We start from the raw sequence: 22,945 nt of genomic DNA, 5'->3' as shown, positions 1-22,945 counted from the left end.
TTGGTTTTCCAGGAAAAGATGTAGGGAAGCGTATAACAGCCCTTTACTAGAAAATTTTTAGAAGACAACAGAACAATCAACACAAAACCAGAACTTTCCCACCTGCTCAGGGCTGGTTTCTCACCATTGGTGCAGGTATGACCTTGTCCGCCAGGGGGCGCTGCAAGAAGCACTCCCGGCCAGCAGGGGGCGCTGCAGGGAGCACGCCCGGCCAGCAGGGGGCGCTGCAGGGAGCACTCCCGGCCAGCAGGGGGCGCCCCGGTGCCAGCTCGATCCCCTCAGGGCCGATGGCGGCCTCGGCCGGGAGGGAGGAGGGGAAATCGCTCCTTTTGCAAACTCACAGCCACCAATCAGTCCCGGCACCACCACCGGCAGCGGGCAGAAGCGGCCAAGGCAGCAGGTTGGATTGTAGTGCCGAGTGGCAGCGTAGCAGCGTCCCGGGACCAGGCACACACCCTGTGCAACACACATAACTCCTCACCATGATCCCAAACGGAGGGAAGGCAGCACTGACTGCCTGTCCAAGTCTCGGGGTCACAACAGCATCTCTCGTGGCTTTAGGCACCAATTACCAAAAACCCTCAGCCTTTCACTCCTCTTTCCTCCCTCAGTCCTGGCACAGCAGCTTTGGGAATGTTGAATTCCCCTGGGATGGTGAGGAAAGCAGGTGCTCGGTGCTGCCACTGCCAGGGCTCCTCAGGGGCCTCCAGCCCACATTTGGAGTTCCTGCTCTTCCTGGGCCACTGCTGGTCCTGACACAACAGCCACAAGGGAAGGAGGAGAAGGAGAGCAGAGCCACAGGCCCTGAGGCCTCTGCAGCTCCAGTTGGAGCACAGGGACAGCCTGGGCCAGGAGCAGTGACTTGAGAGGGCAAAATGGGGCGAAATTTGGGCTGGTTGGACCAATGCACCTGTTCTGCTCTGGGTGATGCAGAGCCTTAACGAGGTCTTTTAACTTGGGCTGGGGTTCCTGAAGTTCAGCTGTGCTCCTAAAACATCCCTGTGCAGAAACACACGGCTCCACTGCCTGTCCAAGGGATTTTGAGCATTGGAGAGATTTTGGGCGACAGGTGCCCCCAGATCTACCCACAAGGAGCAATTTTGGCTGCCAGGAAGGTTTTCTGGTGGTTTTTGCTGGTGTTGGGGATGATTCAGTGCCTGTGCCATGTGGCCAGGAAGGCCGAGCTGGAGCAGCGGCTGAGGCGGGAGCGGCTGGAGCAGGTGGCCATGGGAACAGCACCTGGCCATGCAGGTGGAGCAGGAGCACCGGGAATTGCACAGGGTGCTCAGGTGAGGCCCATGGGGCCAGGGCATGGTGGGGCATCACTTGGCATTCCTGCCGCCCTGAGATTTTGGGACAGAGCAGTGCCACCCATTGGCCTGCAAAACCCCTCAGGGCTCGGGCACAGCCTCACAGGAGGAACCAGACCAGGCCTTGGGGACGATTCGGGCACTCCTGGGCTTGTTCCCGACAAAGGGCAGCGCTGCGGGAGCGGTGGGCGCATCCCGAAGGATCAGCCTGGGGCTGCTGGAGCCCGAGTGCTGCGGGCAAGGACGGCGGGAGAGAGCCGGGCCCCGCTCAGGCGGCGCTGCCCGAGGAACGTCTCATCCTGCACGAGCTCGGTAGCCTCTGCCGGTGCCGGCCCTGCGGCTGTCGGGGGGCGCGGCCAGAGGGGCCGGGGGGCACCAGGTAGGAGGGGCCGGGATGGAGGGACCGGGACCCCAGTGGGGAGCCCCGAGGGTGGAGGGACCGAAATGGCCGAGGGGAGACCCCGGCCCGGCGGGGGAGCAGAGACCCTGGGCTGGGCTCTGCAGGAAGGAGGGACCGGCACGGTGGTTCCAGAGCACTGGGAAGGGCCCAGCTGCCATCGCGCTGCAAGTGCCAGGACTGTCACGGGGTGTCTGAACCGACTGTGACAGCGTGTCCCAAGCCACTGTCGTGATGTGTTTGGACCGACCGTTGCCAGGGTAACACCCCCACAGCTTTGGGCACTCGAGGGGTGCCCTGGAATGGGCAGGGCAGGGGTGGGGCAGAGCCCTGTCTATTCCCTGTGCCCTGTGCAGGTGAGGAGGGCAGGGATGGAGCAGCTTTGGGGACACCTGTGTGAAAAACAGATTTCATTTTCCTGGTAAATTTTAAGAAATAGGTTTAATAATAATAAAAATATAAGACAATTAGGTAACAGAAAAGCAAAGCACTGCCAACCAAGTGACTTGGCACTCAGCCAAGTCCACAACCTGCTATTTCAGAGCCCTTGTTAAATACCCTTTCTATTGCATCAGTCTAGTTGAATATCAAACTTTTCCACAAAGTAGTTTCCATATTCCAGGAAGTGTTTAGCATGGTCCCTCCTCTGGCCTGCCTTTTTAGAGCATGTGTGTTTCTTTGCTGTGTCTTCACTATCACCTCCAGCTTGGGCCTTGTTCCATACTTTCTTCAGATGGTAGATGCTGATAGTGGGTATATCATTAGCAGGGTCTTCTCTACATGTTCACTGGATGTTATCCTGGCCAAACACATAGTTCAGGCATACTAGATTAATACAACACAACTTTCTAATATAACACATACAGTATTTATTTCAGTATTTGTGAAAAGCCAATCATATAATACATTTCAAACACATGAAATCCACACAGGGACACTCCCCACAGCCACACCATAACCACAGGGCAGAGCCCCTGCTCAATATTTCCACACTTTTCTCTCTCTTCTGGTGTCCACATCCACAACCCAAACATTCTTTCTGGGAGGTTCCAAAGGGCTGCAGGTTGGACACAGGAAGGAGGAGTGTCCAGGTCTGCTTGAGCAGATTGTTGCTGTTTTTGCAGAACTTCTGGGGCTGTCTTAGTCCCTTGCTGACAGTGAAGAAATGATCAATTGCTGCATTTCTGGACTGGTTCCCTCACAGCTGCCCCTGCAGGGGAGTCTCCACCCAGCCCTGCTCTGAAAACCATCAAAGGCCCTCACAGAGCCACTGCTTGGGCTCCCATTGGCTTTTGTGCTTCTTGCACAGGGCTGAGCAAACCACAGCCAGGCCTTTTCCTGCCCACAGAATTCTCACCTTTGCAGCAGCTCTGAAGCTGCCAGAATCAAAGCCAAGGGGACAGGGGGGACCTCAGGTCGTGGGTGCCAGCTGGGGCTGGCCAGAGCAGGGCTGGCCAATGCCCATCCCTGTGCACTGGGGCTGGGCCATGGCTGGGCCCCACACTTGGATGGGCACTGGCTTCAAGGAGGAGGAGTTGGGGAGCTCCTTCCTGCCTGGGGCTCCTTTCCCAAGCTGTTCTTGCCCTCTCAGATCTTGCAGAGGACTGGCAAGAATGGAGAAATCTGGAACCCTCCTAGAGCTGCCATCCCCCAGGACAGGACCCCCTTGGCCAGCATGTGTCCCCCCACCCAGGACAGGATCCCCCCAGGACAGACACATCCCCCTGTGTGAGACTCAGCACAAACAGCCTCTTCTTCTGCTGCAGGAGAGAGAAAGTGAAAGTGTTTTGTGGGCACAGCTGGACACCCCCAGCCCCCACAGCCTCCCACCTCTCCCTGCAGACCCCTCACCTTTGCTTCCCTCATCCTGAGGTTCCCCCAACCCATTCCCTGCTCAGGTGCTCCCCAAGGCATGGACTGAGAGACTGAAATTGAGGAGATAATATAAGGAAATGAAAGTGAACAGAGGAAAAAGCCCCTGGGGGATGGGGGAACACAGACCCGGAGCCCTTTGGAATCCACCTGGGGTGACCCTCAGGCCACAACCACCTCAGAGGGCTGTGCTGGGCCCTGAGTCACCCCAAATTCTCAGGCACCCAGGAAAGGAGCTGTGACCCACAGGCCCACCCAGCCACTGCACATGCCTGGGACCCCCATTCCCCTGGGACCTTTACCATGAGGCCCCCATTCCTTATGTCCCCCTCCCTGGGACCCCCATCCCAGGACTGTCATTCCCCAGGATCTCCATGGCCCAGGGTCCCCATTCCCAAGGAACCCTCTCCCATTCAATCCATCCCCTGAAAACCCCCTTCCCTCAGGATCTTGATTCTACCAGGATCCCCATTCCCACAGGACGCTCCATTCCCATGGTACCCCACCATTCCTCCTGCACCCCATCCCTGGTGTTAAAAATGGGCAGGAGACAATGTTTTCTCCTTAAAATGCCTTTATTGATCAGCTCTCAAAGGGGTAGCTCGAGGGATGGTTTGAGCCTTTGCTGCTCTTCTTGGTTCACTTTTGAGGAGGAGGTACCATTCAGCTTTGCAGCTTTGGTCACTGCAGAGCCGGGAGCCCGCCCTCACAGGTGTTCCTGGAGCTCACTCAGGCCAGCCCGCGCCAGGGGTATCCCCCCCTTCTCAGGCACTTTTTAAGTTACAGTGAGATACAAAAAACTGTTTACTAACACTTTAGGGCATAGCCAGTTCAGCACTGTCTTTTGTGGGTCTGGATTTGGCATCGGTTTGTCTTGGCTGAGGATTTTTGGTGCCGATTATGTTCTAGTTTGCAGCAGGTTTTCATGGGTGTTCTACTAATTTCCATGCCAGCAGGAAATGCTGATGGAGCGCACGTGGGCAGAAATGCAGACGGGGTGCTCCTGGTGGCCAGCAGTGCTTGAGAACTGGCACAGCAGCAGGGCGCGTGGCGGCGGTGGCTGGGGCAGACCCGCACTGTCAGGGGCGCGGGGTCGCACTGGTTGCGGTGGTATCGGCAGTAGGGGGACGGGGGTCCGAGGACACGGGGCTGCCAGGCCAGCCCTGCCCCGCCATCGCGGCTTCTTCAGCGCTGCTCCTCTTGCTACAGTGTGACCCTGCACCCCCCTGCCCTGCCGGGACATCCCGCCCCTGCCCTGCCAGGGACATCCTGCCCTCCCAGCCACCAGCCCGGGACTTTCCACTGTTCCAGCTTGGTGCTCTGAGGATCCTGCAGGGGCACGAGACCAAACTGCCCTGGGTTTCTGTGAAGCAAAGCCCTCAAGGTTCTTGGTACTGGTTTTGTTATTAATGCTGTAGTTGATGTTTTTTGCTTTGTTATACAGACTGGCAAAAACCTGCTATTTCTATCCCCAAATCTTTGCCTGAAAGCCTCTAACTGCAAAGTTATAATTGGAAAAGGGGATGTTAAAAATGGGTGGAGATAATATTTTTCTCCTTAAAATGCCTTTATTAATCAGCTCTTACAAGGATGGCTCGAGGGACCTGTAGCCAAGTTCACCCTTGAGGAGGAGGGTCTTGGTCAGCTTTGCAGCCAGAAGTTCCTGCAGAGCTGGAGAACTCTTTCCTAGCTGGGGATGTCCAAGGAGTTCTGATTTCCATTGGGTTGGCTTGGGGTCTTGCCTTTTCTTGGGTATCTTTAGGTTACAGCGAGTTACAAAAAATTGTCTATTAATAGTCTAGGGTATACACGGTTTAGTACTGTCTTTTGTGGGTCTAAATCTTACATGGATTTATTTTTATAGGGTTATTTTGGTGTTAAAAAGAGTCCCAGAGTGCACTGGGATTCTTAATTTACATGTACTATGGGGTCGCCCCAGGGGGCGGTTATTTCGCAATTGACGCTGCAACTCATGGGGGGAGTGGGTCAGGGTTTGGCAGCAGCGAGATGGCCGCGCTACACGGGGAGCGGGCGTCTTGAGGGTCTCGCGGTTTCAATGGGGGGTTGTGTGTATGCTTCTGGCCGCTCCACAGCGGGAGCAGTGTGGGAGCGGGACGGCCACGCGGGTTGGGCTGGCTCGGCAGTTCGGGGGTTTCGCAGGAGAGCGGGGCAGATTCATGCCGGGAGGGCGCGCTGGCAGCGGCACCTCGGCGGCGATTTGCCACGGCTTTGGGAGCGGGTTCTTTTTTGGAGCGGGCCGGGCCGGGAGTCGGGGGTGGTAGGAGCAAGGCTTTGGCGGCGACACTGGAGCCACGCGGACTGTCTGCACGGGCTGGGTGCAGCGGCGGTGGTGGGAGCACGGGGGCGGGATGTTCTGGCTGTGCCGCAGCGCGGGAGCCTGGAGCAGCTGCGGGCCACCCCCATCGGCCGTGCCACGCCGGAACGGTGGCGGGAGCCGGGAGCTTGCAGTGGCGGTAAACGGGGGTAGGGGCCGGGGCGGCCCACTCCGGTGTCTGTGGGGGGTACAGGCTCTTCTGACGGCGGGCAGCCTGCTCCAGCATTGGGGGGGGGGGCTGCAGGCGGCCTCCAGCGACCAAGCAGCCCCACCCCCACTGCCACCCCCCAGGGGGACCACAGAGGTGGCTCCTTACTGTTACAATACAATTCAAAAATATTAATACACTTATTACATAACAATCAAGGGTTTCAACTCTTCAAATCTCCAACATATATTTAGGAGCTTTCCAATTTTCACTCCTTTCAGGGAGAAGGTTTACATTCTCCATTCCAAGGGAAACTCCAGCTTTCCCTGGCAGATACCCAACTTCCAAACCCAAGACACATGGGATCACAGCATCTCATAAGATCGATATGCACTTAGCCCATCACAAATGCCTTTGTTTATCTCTACAATTTAAACACTCTCGTCATCTCCCCAAAATGCATATTTGTTCCACAGTTTAAAGGAATATTCTAGCATATTACACTCTGTTACCACGGCACACAAAAGACTTTTAGCCCAAATACCAAGGAATCCTTTCCATCTCCTGATCCCTTGGGATATAACTCCTCTTTCACTCACCTTGGTATCTTCATACTGTCCCTTTACATGTCTCCCACTCTAACTTTTCGCTCACTCACAGAAGGGTTAGTGCTTCGTAAACTTCATCTGTGTAAGGAAAGAGTTAACACCTTGCCCGGGTCTGTAGATGGTCATGTAATCTCTGCTGGGGGGTGGCTGCTGTAGCTGCAGGGCTGTTGGATTTCATGGTGGATTTCATGGTGGATTTCAAAGACGCGCCGATGGGGGAAGGCTCAGGAACGGCGGCCAGGATCTCAGGAGCCAGGCTGATGGATGCCTCCCCCATCCACCCCTCGCTCTCACGGGGTGGGCCCCGCCCAGCCCGGGCTCAGAGCTGCTCCCGGGGGGCACGGGGGACATCTCTCTCAGCCTGGCCTGTGGTGGGGTAGGTCTTAAAGTCAGCTAGATGTCAGTACTGGGGCCTCCCCTTCCCCTGCCGGCAGCTGATGGGGCCCAAGACCAGCTCGGCCCCGCCGGGGCTGCAGCAGCAGCAGAGCCCAGCCAGGCTGTGCCAGGCCTGGGGAGGACCCACGGCAGAGCAGGACCAGCCCTGTTCCAAGACAGGAAAGAAAAAGAGAAGTTTCTCACCATTACTTAACTTATATGTGTATTCACAAAGGCACATCCATCTTCCTCAGTGGCTATACAATATGTCAATATCTAAAAATTGGCCTCTGATAGGTCCCTGTCCTTTCCAAAGGAAATTCCAAGGTCCTTACAGGGAACTGTTTCCTCTTTAACTAAAACCAAGCTGTGTTTAACCCATGACACACACAGTTGCACACACACACACACAGAGTTATGCACACTAATATGTGCAGTGTTATATACATACATACCTTACACAGGGCTTTGCTTACACATAACCCCACAGAGGATCTGCAGCCACCTCCAGCAAGAGAAAAAGAAACAGCACTCCTTGGTCAGAGCTGGACTACAGAGGTGTCCATGTGCACAGTGCTGGGCACACGAGCACATCGGTAGCCGTGCAAAGTGGGACGTGTACACTTACATTTGAGCACACTAGAAAACACACAGGCAGCTTCACACACTGAGACACGGGTACACCCCAGCACCTGTGTGTGCACACAGAGCCACACATACTGGCACACACAGGCACAGCATGTGCAGACTCACACCCTGGCACAGAGTCACACACACTGGCACATGTGTGCACAGCACTTCCTAGAGCCCTTCTGGAAAAGAGAGCAGTTGGACATTTCCTGCTTGCTACCCTGTAGGCAATATTCCACCCTCTATGCCTTTGGGGTGGGAACAGTGCACATTAGGACAGGAGGAGAAAGGGCAGTGTAGGTAAATTGTTGTGTTTTGTCAAGGGGCACCTCTTACCCCTGACTTGAGGGGAGGGTACATGTGGTTCCTATTTTTTCAAAGGGTAGCTCAGAGGTTTTTGGGGATCAGGCACACACATGGTAAGGAAAACTCTAGGCCTCTCTGTAGGGATTAGGACAGAGAGACTAGAGCAAAACGGGTTGTTCAGTGAGAAGTCCCTTTTCTCTGATCTCTACTGGGGTTGTATATGGATGTTTAAAACTTGATACGTCCATTCATTCTCTGACTTACAGCACAGCTGCCAAGACCTTATAAGGGACAGAGGGACCCAAGTGACACCTTCGAGAGTGTGCTGTGACACTGGGGGACACTGGCAGCACTGGGGGGCATCGATTCCCCTCAGGGGTTCCTTTTTGCCTTTCACAGCACCCCACGGGGCTCCACAATCCCCCTCTCAGTGTCAGGGGGACACACAACCCCTGCCTCTCTTATTAAATCCAAAATGCTGCTTTTTGATTAAATTGGGAAAATGTTTGGGTTCTCTTTCTTTTGTTGAGTTCTGTCTGTCCATCTTGTGAAGGAGGATGGTCCCAGTCAGGTTGTTGAACAGATGAGTGTGGGATTTGCAGAATCTTCTTCTGGGGCTCTCTCAGCCCCTTGCTGAGAGGGACAAAATGTTCAATTGCTGCACTTCCAGACTGGTTCCCTCCTGTTCTTATGGGAGGGGATTATAAGAGAATAGTGAGGGAAAAAGAGAGACAGAGAGAGAAACAGAAGACAGGTGCACCATTATCACAAGAACCCTGGGCGCTCTGTTGGCATCACTCGGTAGATGGAGTGTGCGTGTGGTGAGCCCTCGTGGCTTTTGTGAGTGGCTGGGTGTGATTTCCAAGTGGTGGCACCTGCGTGTCTCTGGTATCAGTGAGCGATGGCTGTGGGCTGGCTGTGGGCTGGTGCTGTGGCACTGGTGGCCATGGGATGGCTGCCATGGGCAGGTACTGGGGTGCAGCAGGCTCGTTGCTGTGGGAACAGGGGCAAAATGGCAAAGGCAGCAGGTGTGTGCAGGCAGCCTCTGCTCTGCTGGGGAAGTGGTGGAGCACCAGGTTGGGGAAGCAGTGGAGCACCAGGTCGTTGCAGGAATGAGCTGCCTCACAGAAGCAGCAAAGCAGGGGAGAACAGGTGCAGACAGAGAAGGACCACCAGGAGGAAAAGGCGAGGTGGGGAGGAGGACCAAGCTGATCCTCCGAGTGAGCCCCTGATACCCCCCAAGAAACCCAAAGCAAAATGGCTCCTGTTGTGTCACAGTTAACTGCTTTTATTTGCTCATGTACAGCGTATGTTGAGACATTAATGAAAATCAGATGGATTCCTCTCAACCCCCATGCCCCCCATGGCCCTGCAATCCCCTTCCCAGTGCTCCCAGTACACTACGTGGCTCTCCACTGCCCATCCCAGTTCCAAGGGAGCACAGTGATGCTGTTGAACACCACAACGACACAAAGAATCTGACTTCAGAAGGCTGAAAATGACTCCTTTATTCTTGGGATTCGTCTCCCTTTTTATACTATTCTACACAGACCAATTTGATTGGTCAAACAAAGACAAACCTCTTCAATCACATTGCTCAGACCAGAGGGACATCAAGAAGTCCCTCCTAGGGAAAGAAATGTCAACAATTTGCCATTTCAAAAACATGTCTCTTGTTTACAGAAAATTCCCAGGGAAAGGAATTTCAGAAAACTAAAAACATCTCAGGCAGGAATCAGGGCTACAGTACAGGACCTGGTTTCCTGCTCCTGGGACAAAAATGCAGCTTTCTGTCTAAACTGACACAAATGTTGTTCTTTGTTCAGCTCTGTCAGGCTTTAGGAACGGGATTCTCCAATTTTCAGCTGCCAATACATCTTGGTTTGAAATACAGGTGTCTGCCAAGGACAGTGGGAACTTCCCTTAGAATGGAAAAGATGACCCCCTTCCCTCCAAATTAATGTAACTATGCAATTAAGGGGCTTTTGGGAAAAGATATGGGAAGAGGAATAACAGTTCTGTACTAGTCTATATTGTGAGAAACAAGTTCATGGAAGTTGACTTTCCCTGGGGAACCTCGGAAGCAGCAGCTGGAATGGGAGAGGTGAGCAGACCCCAGAGTGGCAAAACAAAAACGAACAGAAACTCTGCAGCTGTAGCAGGAGCCCCGGGGTGTCCCAGCAGGCCCCCCACCAACTGCCCGTCCTGGTAGAAGAGGTGCAGGAGGGGGGCTGGGGGCCGCTGGGGGTGCTGAGGCAGCTGAGATTGAGGGGGGACCCCTCGATGGGCTCACGGGGACCCTCCAGCTCTGGCATTGTGAAGAGCTCTGGGAAAGAGAGGGGAGATGAGGACTGTGACTCTGAGTCCACTGGGAAGGGGCTTTGGGGGTGTCAGGATATTGGAGTTCCAGCCATGGGGTGCTCACCGTGCACTGTCACTGTCACTGGTGCTGACAGTGACAGCCCAAAGCTCACCCAGCCCTCACAGGGGTAGTGGCCGCCGTGGTGAAGCTGCAGGGGGAACAGGGACAGCTCTGTCCCACTGAGGAATTCCCCCAGATCCTTCTCATCCTGGTAAAATTGCACCCTTGTGACCGATACGTCCTGCATGGCCCGGCAGCGCAGTGTCACCGTGTCCCCCTCCAGCAGTGTCAGTGCTGGCACCTGCAGCACCAGCTGGTCTGTGGGACAGGAGGGTCCCATTGCAATGAGGGGCTGCAGACAGGTTTAATGTGGGTTCCCATGGTAGTGGGGACATCAGGGTGGAGTCTCCATTGTGCAGGAGGATCCCAAGGACACCAGGAGCAACCCCAATGCACAGGTGTTCCATGGGGGTCACATCACACTGGGATGCCCTGGGATGTCCCTGACTGCAGGGGACAGACTTTCACCACACCAGGGGTGTGAGGTCAACCACTGGCAGACATTTCTCTTTTAAACCAAGACAGTTGCCAGCTCCTGGGTTCCAGCGTGGATGGGACAGACACTCCAAGAGAAGACAGGGTCAGACACAGGGCCACCTCATGCTCTGCCTTTGAAGTCCTTGGGACACCAAGGGCCCTCTCCCCAGGTGGGAGTTCAGGTCACCTGGCAACTCAGTACCTGGTTTGGCAGAGAGTTTCACTGACCCAACTCGGGGGGTGCCCTGGAATGGGCGGGGCAGGGGCGGGGCAGAGCCCTGTCTATTCCCCATGCCCTGTGCAGGTGAGGAGGGCAGGGATGGAGCAGCTTTGGGGACACCTGGAATCCAGCCAGGGTCACTCGCCACAGCCACACCATGGCCATGGGCAGAGCCACGGGAAATATTTCCACACATTTTCCACATTGCCTGTCGGCCCCAGCCAGAACCCAAATATTCTTTCCAGGAGGTTCCAAAGGGCTGCAAGTCTGAGACAGGAAGATAGAGATTCCCGGTCAGGGGTTTGAGCAGATGAGTGTGGGATTTGCAGAACTTCTGGGGCTCTCTCAGCCCCTTCCTGAGAGGGACAAAATGATCAATTGCTGCATTTCTGGACTGGTTCCCTCACAGCTGCCCCTGCAGGGGGGTTTCCAGCCAGCCCTGCTCTGAAAACCATCAAAGGCCCTCACAGAGCCACTGCTTGGGCTCCCATTGGCTTTTGTGCTTCTTGCAGGGCTGAGCAAACCACAGTCAGGCCTTTTCCTGCCCCCCAGAATTCTCACCTTTGCAGCAGCTCTAAAGCTGCCAGAATCAAAGCCAAGGGGGCAGGGGGACCCTCAGGTCCTGGCTGCCAGCTGGGGCTGGCCAGAGCAGGGCTGGCCAATGCCCATCCCTGTGCACTGGGGCTGGGCCATGGCTGGGCCCCACACTTGGATGGGCACTGGCTTCAAGGAGGAGGAGTTGGGGAGCTCCTTCCTGCCTGGGGCTCCATTCCCAAGCTGCTCTTGCTGGCTCAGATCCTGCAGGTGACCAGCAAGAATGGAGAAGTCTGGACCCCTCCCAGAGCTGCCATCCCCCAGGACAGGACCCCCTTGGCCAGCATGTGTCCCTCCCCGGGACAGGATCCCCCCAGGATAGACACATCCCCCCATGGGACACTCAGCACAAATGGCCTCTTCCTTCTGCTGCAGGAGAGAGAAAGTGAAAGTGTTTGGGGGGGGCACAGCTGGACACCTCCAGCCCCCACAGCCTCCCACCCCTCCCTGCAGACCCCTCACCCCTGCTTCCCCCACCCTGGGGTTCCCACAACTCCTTCCCTGCTCAGGTGCTCCCCAGGGTCATCAAGGCATGGACTGGAGGATTTTGAAATTTAGGGGAAAAAGGAAGGAAATGGAAATTAGAGAGAGGAAAAAGCCCCTGGGGGGTGGGTGAACACAGACCCGGAGCCCTTTGGAATCCACCTGGGGTGTCCCTCAGGCCACGACCACCTCAGAGGGCTGTGCTGGGCCCTGGGTCACCCCAAAATCTGAGCCACCCAGGAAAGGAGCTGTGACCCACGGGCCCACCCAGCCACTGCACATCCCTGGGATCCCCCATTCCCAGGGACCTGAACCATGGGGCCCCCATTCCTTATGTTCCCCCTCTTCCTTGGACTCCAAGCCCAAGACTGCCATTCCCCAGGATCTCCATGGCCCAGAGTCCCCATTCCCAAGAAACCCTCCCCCATTCATTCCATTCCCTGAAATTCCCATTCCCACAGGACCTTGATTCTCCCCTTAAAACCCCATTCCCATGGGACCCTCCATTCCCCCCACACCCCATCCCTGGAAAACACATCCCATGACCCCAAATCCCAGGAGCCCACGTTCCCATGGGACTCCCAGCCCTGAGTCCCCCCAGCCCCAGGGACCCCCATTCCCAGTGACTTCCCCTTCTCATGACCCCCATTCCCCAGGTACCCCATCCCGGGGTCCCCAAACCCCCTGAGCCCCCACTCCTGATATCACCATGTCCCCCTTTGTGCCACCCAGCCTTGTCCCCACCTACCCCACAGCCCGTCCCAAGCTTGTGGCCACCCTGCCCCCAACAAAGGCCACAACCACGTTGGGGACACAGCCTGGCCTCACTTCCTTCCCCGTTCTTCGGAACAGCCACCACCCAGGGGACAGCCACCCCTGACAGCAAGTGACAGCCAGTCTGGATGGTCAGAGACACGGGGATGGCCGGGAAGGTGGTGCTGCTCCTCTGGGGTGAGTGTCCCAGACATGGACCTGACACCCTGGGGATGGGCCCTGGTGAGGCAGAGACCAGTGAGGAGGGGCACAGGGGAGGCTGCAGGGTGCCCTGAGGTCCCCAATGTCAGCAGGGCCAGTGCAATGAGGGGATCAGGGTTGTGGGGTGGCTGTGGGGACAGGAGAAGGATCACAGGTCTGGAGGGATCGGAATTTTGGGGAAAGAAATTATGGGACTGGTGCAGCTGTGAGGACAGGGACAAGGAGACAGGGATGCAGGGACAGGGACAAGGGGACAAGCACCATGCAGATGGGCCATGGGGACAGAGGCCGTGGGGCTGGTGGGGGTGACCTGTGCCAGCACAGGGTCCCCATGCCTGGGGTGTCCACAATGTCCTCATGTCCTGCCTGACCATGGGGTGGCTGCAGTTCCTCAATCCCTGAGACATCTGTGCCACACCAGTGTCCCCCTGGTGACAGTTCAGGGACAGCCCCCACACCCCGTGCCCCCATACCTCTCTCCCCACGGTGCCACCCCCACCCAGCCCTGTCCCTTCTCCCTTCCAGCCCAGACCCTCGGCCTCATTGGTGAGTCCTCGGGGGATGCCATGTCCCCACCCCGCTGTCCCCAGCCCTGCACTGGCCCTGGCAGGCTGGTGTCCCCTGTCACCCGCAGGTGCCCAGACCACCCAGCTCTTGGTGGAGCCCCCCTGGAGGCCGGCGGTGCTGTGGGACCGGGTGACACTGACCTGCCAGGGCTCGGGGACCGCCGGTGCCACCACCTGGTACAAGCATGGGCAGCACTGGGGGCCAAACAGATCGGACCACTTCACTGTCACTGAGAGTGGCACCTACCAGTGTGACAGACCTGGCAGTGGGTTCAGCCCCTCCGTGACAGTCTCAAATGGTGAGGGGGGTTTGAGTGTCCCCAGGGTGGCACCTGTGGCACCCCAAAGGCTCTGGGTGGGCTCCACTCCATGGGTCACCTCCTGGAGTGACCAGAGCCTGTTTCCTGCACACGGGGACATCCCAGACCATCCCAGTGCAGGGGGACCCTGTTTGTGGAATTGGGGACCCCTGGTGCTCTGGGTGTGACTCAATGGGGGCTCCCCGTGAAAACGGGACCCCCCTGGTGTGACAGGACCCCCGTGTCCCACAGACTGGCTGGTGCTGCAGGTGCCGGCGTGGCCGCTGCTGGAGGGGGACACGGTGACACTGCGCTGCCGGGGCTTGTGGAGCAGGTCGGTCACCCAGGTGCGATTCTACCAAGGGGACGAGGAGGTGAGCAGGTCCCCCAGTGGGACCGAGCTGTCCCTGTCCCCTCTGCAGCTGCACCACAGTGGCCAATACCGCTGCCGGGGCCGGGTGTACTTCTCCGGATCAATGTCATTGGAGCAGCACCAGTCGGCGCCGGTGACAGTGACAGTGCACAGTGAGCTTCACCCCCACAGCCTCCCTGGGTCCCCTGCTTGGGGACACTCAGCCCCATCTGGCGACCCTCAGACATGTCTGAGGACCCCCATTACTGCTCAGACCCCCCATCCCTGCCACGGGTCTCATCCCTCATCCATCTGGGTCTCTCACCGGATCCCCCAGCCCTACGTGGGTACCCCCATCTTTCCTGTAAACTTCTTCTCAGTTTCCCCATCACTGCTTGGGTCCCCGTCCTTATCCCCCCATCCCTCAATGGGTCTCTTTGCCCATACCTGAGTGAACCCCATCCCTCTCTGATCTCCCCCCACGATCCCCAGGTCCCACCATCCCCTCCCGGGGCCCGAAAACTTGCCTGGAATTCCTTTCCAGGCCTCCCCCCAGCTCTGCGACCCCTCTTCCTCACTGGGGTCTCCTCCCTCTCTATGCAACCCCCGCCCATGTCCCTCACTGCCCCCTGGTGTCCCCTCTCTTGCAGGGGTCCTGCTTCCGTGGGTGTCCGTGTGGGCACAGCCCCCCAGGGGACAGGTGGCACCGGGGGACCGCCTGGTGCTGAGCTGTGCAGTGGCTTCTGGGACACGTCCCCTGTCCTTCACCTGGCACCAGGGGGGGGCGGAAACACCACTGGGCACCAGCCCCCACCTGCAGCTCCAGCACCTTGGGGACAATGACAGCGGCATCTATCACTGCCGGGTCAGCAATGGGGACAGTGTGGCCGGGAGTGTCCCCCTGAATGTCACCGTCCTGGGTGAGCAGCACGCTCGGGCTAGGGGTGACCCCACCTACAGTACACCCATCCCACCTTTCCAGGTTCCAGCCCTCTCTGTGTCCCCACAGTGCCCGTGGCCAATGCCACCATCACCCCCGGTCCCCTGTCACACCAGGTGCACACAGGTGACCCCGTGACCCTGTGCTGCTCAGTGCAGGTGGGCTCAGCCCCTGTCACCTTCACCTGGCTGCACAATGGGCAGGAGGTGGCCCAGGGCCCCGTCCTGGAGCTTGGGGATGTCGATGTGGGACATTCGGACACCTACCAGTGCGTGGCCACCAACCAGCTGGGACAGGACGGGCACCGCGTGTTCCGGGCACTCAGCCCAGAGCTGGCCCTGGAGGTGACCCCTGGCTCACCCTGGGACACAGGTGGGGTCACAAGGGGTCACCAGGGTGTGCAGGACACCTGGGTTTAGGGTGACCCCAATGTGTCCCCCTCTGTCCCCAGCAGTGGCTGTGAATGTCGGCAGGACCCTCCTGTTCCTGGTCCTGCTCCTGGCTGTCATCGGGGGCTGTCACTGCTGGCACCACCGGGGTGGGTGACAATGGGGGGATGGCGGTCCTGGGGTGAGGGGAAGCCCCCAGAGTTGGGGCAGAGCTGGGGCAGCACCCAGGGGCCCCTGAGACGGGGGAAACTGAGCCCACAGTGACCTCAGCTGAGGATCCTCAGGGCGGAGAGTATTTGAGGGGAATTTGGAGGGTCTTGGTTGGGCTCCAGGTCCATCCCTGGGTAGCCTTTGAACAAGCATTGGGGTGGCACTGGGTGCTCCTGGAGGGTTTGGGGAGCTCTTGGAGGGCCATGCAGGAATGTGGGGGGATCTTTCTGGGGTCCTGGGGGAGTCTGAGGCGTGCCCCTCCCTGCTGAGCTTAGAGTTCCAGGGGATCAAAATGTTGGGGACAATCAGAACTTGAAAGCACAGTGATAGTGCAGGAGTTTTGGGGGGTTCAGGGGTTCTTGGAGTGTCCAGGGGGGAATCAGAGGCCCAGTGGGTTTCAGGGCTCCAATGGGGATTTGGGGATCCTGTGGGTGGTTGGAGCTGCCGAGGGCGCAGGAAGGTTCAGGGGTCCTGGGGTCCCCAAGGTCACCCCCTCCCCTTTTCCTTGCAGCTGCCAGGAAGCCCCAGGACAGGTGAGTGGGGGGCTCTTGCCAGGACTCCCTTTTCCCCCTCTTCAGACACCCCTCAGCCCCCCCATATCCCCTCAGGATCCCCCCAGAGGAGGGGGCAGTGCTGGACCCCCACATCGTGAGCACCGAGCAGGCAGGGGGTGAGTACAGGGGGGGACAGGGACACGTCACCCACGGGTGTCACCCCCCACCCAGGTCCCCACAATTGCTGCCACTCTCAAGGCCCCCACAGGTGTCCTCCGGCCCTGCCCCACCTCAGGATCCACAAGTGACCAACACGGAGCTGCCAAGACCTTATAAGGGACAGAGGGACCCAAGTGACACCTTCGAGAGTGTGCTGTGACACTGGGGGACACTGGCAACACTGGGGGGCATCGATTCCCCTCAGGGGTTCCTTTTTGCCTTTCACAGCACCCCACGGGGCTCCACAATCCCCCTCTCAGTGTCAGGGGGACACACAACCCCTGCCTCTCTTATTAAATCCAAAATGCTGCTTTTTGATTAAATTGGGAAAATGTTTGGGTTCTCTTTCTTTTGTTGAGTTCTGTCTGTCCATCTTGTGAAGGAGGATGGTCCCAGTCAGGTTGTTGAACAGATGAGTGTGGGATTTGCAGAATCTTCTTCTGGGGCTCTCTCAGCCCCTTGCTGAGAGGGACAAAATGTTCAATTGCTGCACTTCCAGACTGGTTCCCTCCTGTTCTTATGGGAGGGGATTATAAGAGAATAGTGAGGGAAAAAGAGAGACAGAGAGAGAAACAGAAGACAGGTGCACCATTATCACAAGAACCCCGGGCGCTCTGTTGGCATCACTCAGCAGATGGAGTGTGAGTGTGGTGAGCCCTCGTGGCTTTTGTGAGTGGCTGGGTGTGATTTCCAAGTGGTGGCACCTGCGTGTCTCTGGCATCAGTGAGCGATGGCTGTGGGCTGGCTGTGGGCTGGTGCTGTGGCACTGGTGGCCATGGGATGGCTGCCATGGGCAGGTACTGGGGTGCAGCAGGCTCGTTGCTGTGGGAACAGGGGCAAAATGGCAAAGGCAGCAGGTGTGTGCAGGCAGCCTCTGCTCTGCTGGGGAAGTGGTGGAGCACCAGGTTGGGGAAGCAGTGGAGCACCAGGTCGTTGCAGGAATGAGCTGCCTCACAGAAGCAGCAAAGCAGGGGAGAACAGGTGCAGACAGAGAAGGACCACCAGGAGGAAAAGGCGAGGTGGGGAGGAGGACCAAGCTGATCCTCCGAGTGAGCCCCTGATACCCCCCAAGAAACCCAAAGCAAAATGGCTCCTGTTGTGTCACAGTTAACTGCTTTTATTTGCTCATGTATAGCATATATTGAGATATTAATGAAAATCAGAAAGATTCCTCTCAACCCCCATGCCCCCCATGGCCCTGCAATCCCCTTCCCAGTGCTCCCAGTACACTACGTTGCTCTCCACTGCCCATCCCAGTTCCAAAGGAGCACAGTGACGCTGTTGTACACCACAATGACACAAAGAATCCGACTTCAGAAGGCTGAATTGACTCCTTTATTCTTGGGATGTGTCTGCCTTTTTATACTATTCTACACAGACCAATTTGATTGGTCAAACAAAGACAAACCTCTTCAATCACATTCGTCAGACCAGAGGGATTTCAAGAAGAAGTCCCTCCTAGGGAAAAAAATGTCAACAATTTGCCATTTCAAAAACATGTCTCTTGTTTACAGAAAATTCCCAGGGAAAGGAATTTCAGAAAACTAAAAACATCTCAGGCAGGAATCAGGGCTACAGCACAGGACCTGGTTTCCTGCTCTTGGGACAAAAATGCAGCTTCTTGGTTCAACTGACACAAATTATGCTTTTTGTTCAGCTCTGTCAGGCTTTAGGAACGGGATTCTTCCATTTTCAGCCACCAATACATCTTGATTTGAAAGACAGGTGTCTGCCAAGGACAGTGGGAACCTCTCTTGGAAGGGCACCAGGAGCAACCCCATGGCACAAGTGTTCCACAGGGGTCACATCACACTGGGATGCCCTGGGATGTCCCTGACTGCAGGGGACAGACTTTCACCACACCAGGGGTGTGAGGCCACCCATTGGCAGACATTTCTCTTTTAAACCAAGACAGTTGCCAGCTCCTGGGTTCCAGCGTGGATGGGACAGACACTCCAAAAGAAGACAGGGTCAGACACAGGGCCACCTCATGCTCTGCCTTTGAAGCCCTTGGGACACCAAGGGCCCTCTCCCCAGGTGGGAGTTCAGGTCACTTGGCAACTCAGTACCTGGTTTGGCAGAGAGTTTCACTGACCCAACTCGGGGGGTGCCCTGGAATGGGCGGGGCAGGGGCGGGGCAGAGCCCTGTCTATTCCTCGTGCCCTGTGCAGGTGAGGAGGGCAGGGATGGAGCAGCTTTGGGGACACCTGGAATCCAGCCAGGGTCACTCACCACAGCCACACCATGACTGTGGGGCAGAGCCACTGGAAATATTTCCACACATTTCCCCCTTGCCTGGCAGCCCCAGCCAGAACCCCAAATATTCTTTCCAGGAGGTTCCAAAGGGCTGCAAATCTGAAACAGGAAGGTAGAGATTCCCAACCAGGTTGTTGAGCAGATAAGTATGAGATTTGCAGAACTTCTGGGGCCCGCTCAGCCCCTTCCTGAGAGGGACAAAATGATCAATTGCTGCATTTCCGGACTGGTTCCCTCAAAGCTGCCCCTGCAGGGGGGTTTCCAGCCAGCCCTGCTCTGAAAACCATCAAAGGCCCTCCCAGAGCCACTGCTTGGGCTCTCATTGGCTTTTGTGCTTCTTGCACAGGCCTGAGCAAACCACAGACAGGCCTTTTTTCTCCCCTCACCCCCAGAATTCTCACCTTTGCAGCAGCTCTGAAGCTGCCAGAATCAAAGCCAAGGGGGCAGGGGGGACCCTCAGGTCCTGGCTGCCAGCTGGGGCTGGCCAGAGCAGGGCTGGCCAATGCCCATCCCTGTGCACTGGGGCTGGGCCATGGCTGGGCCCCACACTTGGATGGGCACTGGCTTCAAGGAGGAGGAGTTGGGGAGCTCCTTCCTGCCTGGGGCTCCATTCCCAAGCTGCTCTTGCCAGCTCAGATCCTGCAGGGGACCAGCAAGAATGGAGAAGTCTGGAACCCTCCTACAGCTGCCATCCCCCAGGACAGGACCCCCTTGGCCAGCATGTGTCCCCCTCCGGGACAGGATTCCCCCTGGACAGACACATCCCCCCGTGGGACACTCAGCACAAATGGCCTCTTCCTTCTGCTGCAGGAGAGAGAAAGTGAAAGTGTTTTGGGGGCACAGCCAGAAACTCCCATCCCCCCTGCAGACCCCTCACCCCTGCTTCCCCCACCCTGGGGTTCCCACAACTCCTTCTCTGCTCAGGGGCTCCCCAGGATCATCAAGGCATGGACTGAGGGATTTTGAAACTGAGGGGAAAAAGGAAGGAAATGGAAATTAAGAGAGGAAAAAGCCCCTGGGGGGTGGGCGAACACAGACCTGGAGCCCTTTGGAATCCACCTGGGGTGACCCTCAGGCCACGACCATCTCAGAGGGCTGTGCTGGGCCCTGGGTCGCCCCAAAATCTGAGCCACCCAGGAAAGGAGCTGTGACCCCTGTGCCCACCCAGCCACTGCACATCCCTGGGACACCCATTCCCCAGGGACCTGAACCATGGGACCCCCATTCCTTATGTCCCCCTCTCCCTTGGACTCCAAGCCCAGGACTGTCATTCCCCAAGATCTCCATGGCCCAGGGTCCCCATTCCCAAGGAACCTTCTCCCATTCAGTCCATTCCCCGAAATTCCCATTCCCACAGGATCTTGATTCTCCCCTGAAAACCCCATTCCCATGGGACCCTCCATTCCCCCAGCAACCCATCCCTGGCACACCCATCCCATGACCCCAAATCCCAGGAGCCCACGTTCCCATGGGACTCCCAGCCCTGAGTCCCCCCAGCCCCAGGGACCCCCACTGACAGTGACTCCTCCTTCTCATGACCCCATTCCCCAGGTACCCCATCCTGGGGTCCCCCAAACCCCCTGAGCCCCCACTCCTGATATCACCATGTCCCACTTTGTGCCACCCAGCCTTGTCCCCACCCAGCCCACAGCCCATCCCGAGCTTGTGGCCACCCTGCCCCCACATAAGGCCACAGCCACGTTGGGGACACAGCCTGACCTCATTTCCTTCCCCGTTCTTCGGAAAAGCTGCCACCCAGGGAACAGCCACCCCTGACAGCACGTGACAGCCTGTCTGGATGGTCAGAGACACGGGGATGGCCGGGAAGGTGGTGCTGCTCCTGTGGGGTGAGTGCCCCAGACATGGACCTGACACCCTGGGGATGGGCCCTGGTGAGGCAGAGACCAGAGGGGAGGGGGTACAGGGGGGCTGCAGGGTCCCCTGAGGACCCCAAGGCCAACAGGGCCAGTGCATGAGGGGATCAGGGTTGTGGGGTGGCTGTGGGGACAGGAGAAGGGGGGCAGGACTGGAGGGACCGGAATGTGGGGAGAGGAATTATGGGACTGGTACAGCGGAGAGGACAGGGACAGGGTGACAGGGATGCAGGGACAGGGACAAGGGGACAAGCATCATGCAGATCGGCCATGGGGACAGAGGCCATGGGGCTGGTGGGGGTGACCTGTGCCAGCACAGGGTCCCCATGCCTGGGGTGTCCACAATGTCCCCATGTCATGCCTGAGCATGGGGTGGGTGCAGTTCCCCAAATTCCGAGACATCTGTGCCACACCAGTGTCCCCCTGGTGACAGTTCAGGGACAGCCCCCACACACCATACCCCACACCTCTCTCCCCACGGTGCCACCCCCACCCAGCCCTGTCCCTTCTCCCTTCCAGCCCAGACCCTCGGCCTCGCTGGTGAGTCCTCAGGGGATGCCATGTCCCCACCCCGCTGTCCCCAGCCCCGTGCTGGCCCTGGCAGGCTGGTGTCCCCTGTCACCCACAGGTGCCCAGACCACCCAGCTCCTGGTGGAGCCCCCCTGGAGGCCGGCGGTGCTGTGGGACCGGGTGAAACTGACCTGTCAGGGCTCGGGGACTGCTGGTGCCACCACCTGGTACAAGGATGGGCAGCTCTGGTGGAGAGACGGACCTGACAACATCACTGTCACTGCGAGTGGCACCTACCAGTGTGACAGACCTGGCAGTGGGTTCAGCCCCACTGTGAGAGCCACATTTGGTGAGGGTGGTTTGGGTGTCCCCAGGGTGGCACCTGTGGCACCCCGAGGGCTCTGAGTGGGCTCCACTCCATGGGTCACTTCCTGGGGTGACCAGAGCCCGTCCCCTGCACACGGGGACATCCCAGAGCATCCCAGTGCAGGGGGACCCTGTTTGTGGAACTGGGGACCCCTGGTGCTCTGGGTGTGACTCAATGGGGGCTCCCTGCAAAAACGGGACCCCCCCGGTGTGACAGGACCCCCGTGTCCCACAGGCTGGCTGGTGCTGCAGGTGCCGGCGCGGCTGCTGCTGGAGGGGGACACGGTGACACTGCGCTGCCGGGTCTGGGGGGACAGGTCGGTCACCCAAGTGCGATTCTACCATTGGGACAAGGAGGTGAGCAGGTCCCCCAATGGGACCGAGCTGTCCCTGTCCCCTCTGCAGCTGCACCACAGCGGTGACTACCACTGCCGGGGCCAGTTTGACTCCTTGGAATCAAGGTCATTGGAGCAGCACAAGTCTGCGCCGGTGACAGTGACAGTGCACGGTGAGCCTCACCCCCACAGGGTTAGGGACACTCAACCCCATCTTGCGACCCCCAGCCCTGTCTGAGGACCCCCATTACTGCCCAGACCCACCATCCCTGCCACGGGTCCCTCATCCATTTCTGGGTCTCTCACCAGATCCTCCAGCCCTACGTGGGTACCCCCATCTTTCCTGTAAACTTCTCTGTCCCCCCATCACTGCTCGAGTCCCCCTCCTTATCCCCTCATCCCTCAATGGGTCACTTTGCTCGTACATGAGTCAACCCCACCCCTCCCTGATCTCCCCTCATGGTCCCCAGGTCCCACCATCCCCTCCCTGGGTCTTCACACCCTCCCTGGGGTTCCCCCCCATCCCTCCCTGGTGTCCCCTTCCTGAACTCCCCATCCTTCCTTGGGGTTCCTTTTCAGGCCCTCCTAGCTCTGCCATCCCTCTTCCTCACTGGAGTCCCCCTGCCTCTCTCCATGACACCCCTCCCCCCAGTGTCCCTCACTGTCCTCTGCTCTTGCCCCCTCCCACAGAAATCCCGATCCCGTGGGTGTCTGTGTGGGCACAGCCCCCCAGGGGACAGGTGGCACTGGGGGAGCGCCTGGTGCTGAGCTGTGAGGTGGCTGCAGGGACACGTCCCCTGTCCTTCACCTGGCACCGGGAGGGCCCGGAGGCATCACTGGGCACCAGTCCCCGCCTGGAGCTGCGCCACTTTAGGGACAATGACAGCGGCATCTATCACTGCCAGCTCAGCAACGGGGACAGCGTGGTGGAAAGTGTCCCCCTGAATGTCACCGTCCTGGGTGAGAGGACCCTTGAGCAGGGG

The 22,945-nt window shown here is 58.0% G+C and overlaps 1 protein-coding gene across 1 annotated transcript in view; it reads right to left on the bottom strand.

Annotated features, from left to right (window-relative positions):
- Positions 1-22,945, bottom strand: part of LOC310919502 (low affinity immunoglobulin gamma Fc region receptor III-like) — a gene marked incomplete at both ends in the record, with an annotated part of 346,992 nt that overhangs the window by 151,819 nt on the left and 172,228 nt on the right. The window lies entirely within an intron of this gene.

Source organism: Zosterops lateralis (assembly GCF_965231275.1).
Source record: "Zosterops lateralis genome assembly, chromosome: 27".
In the NCBI taxonomy this organism is placed as follows: Eukaryota; Metazoa; Chordata; class Aves; order Passeriformes; family Zosteropidae; genus Zosterops; species Zosterops lateralis.
Note: the sequence above shows the minus strand (reverse complement) of the source record. Positions and strands in the feature narration are given on the sequence as shown.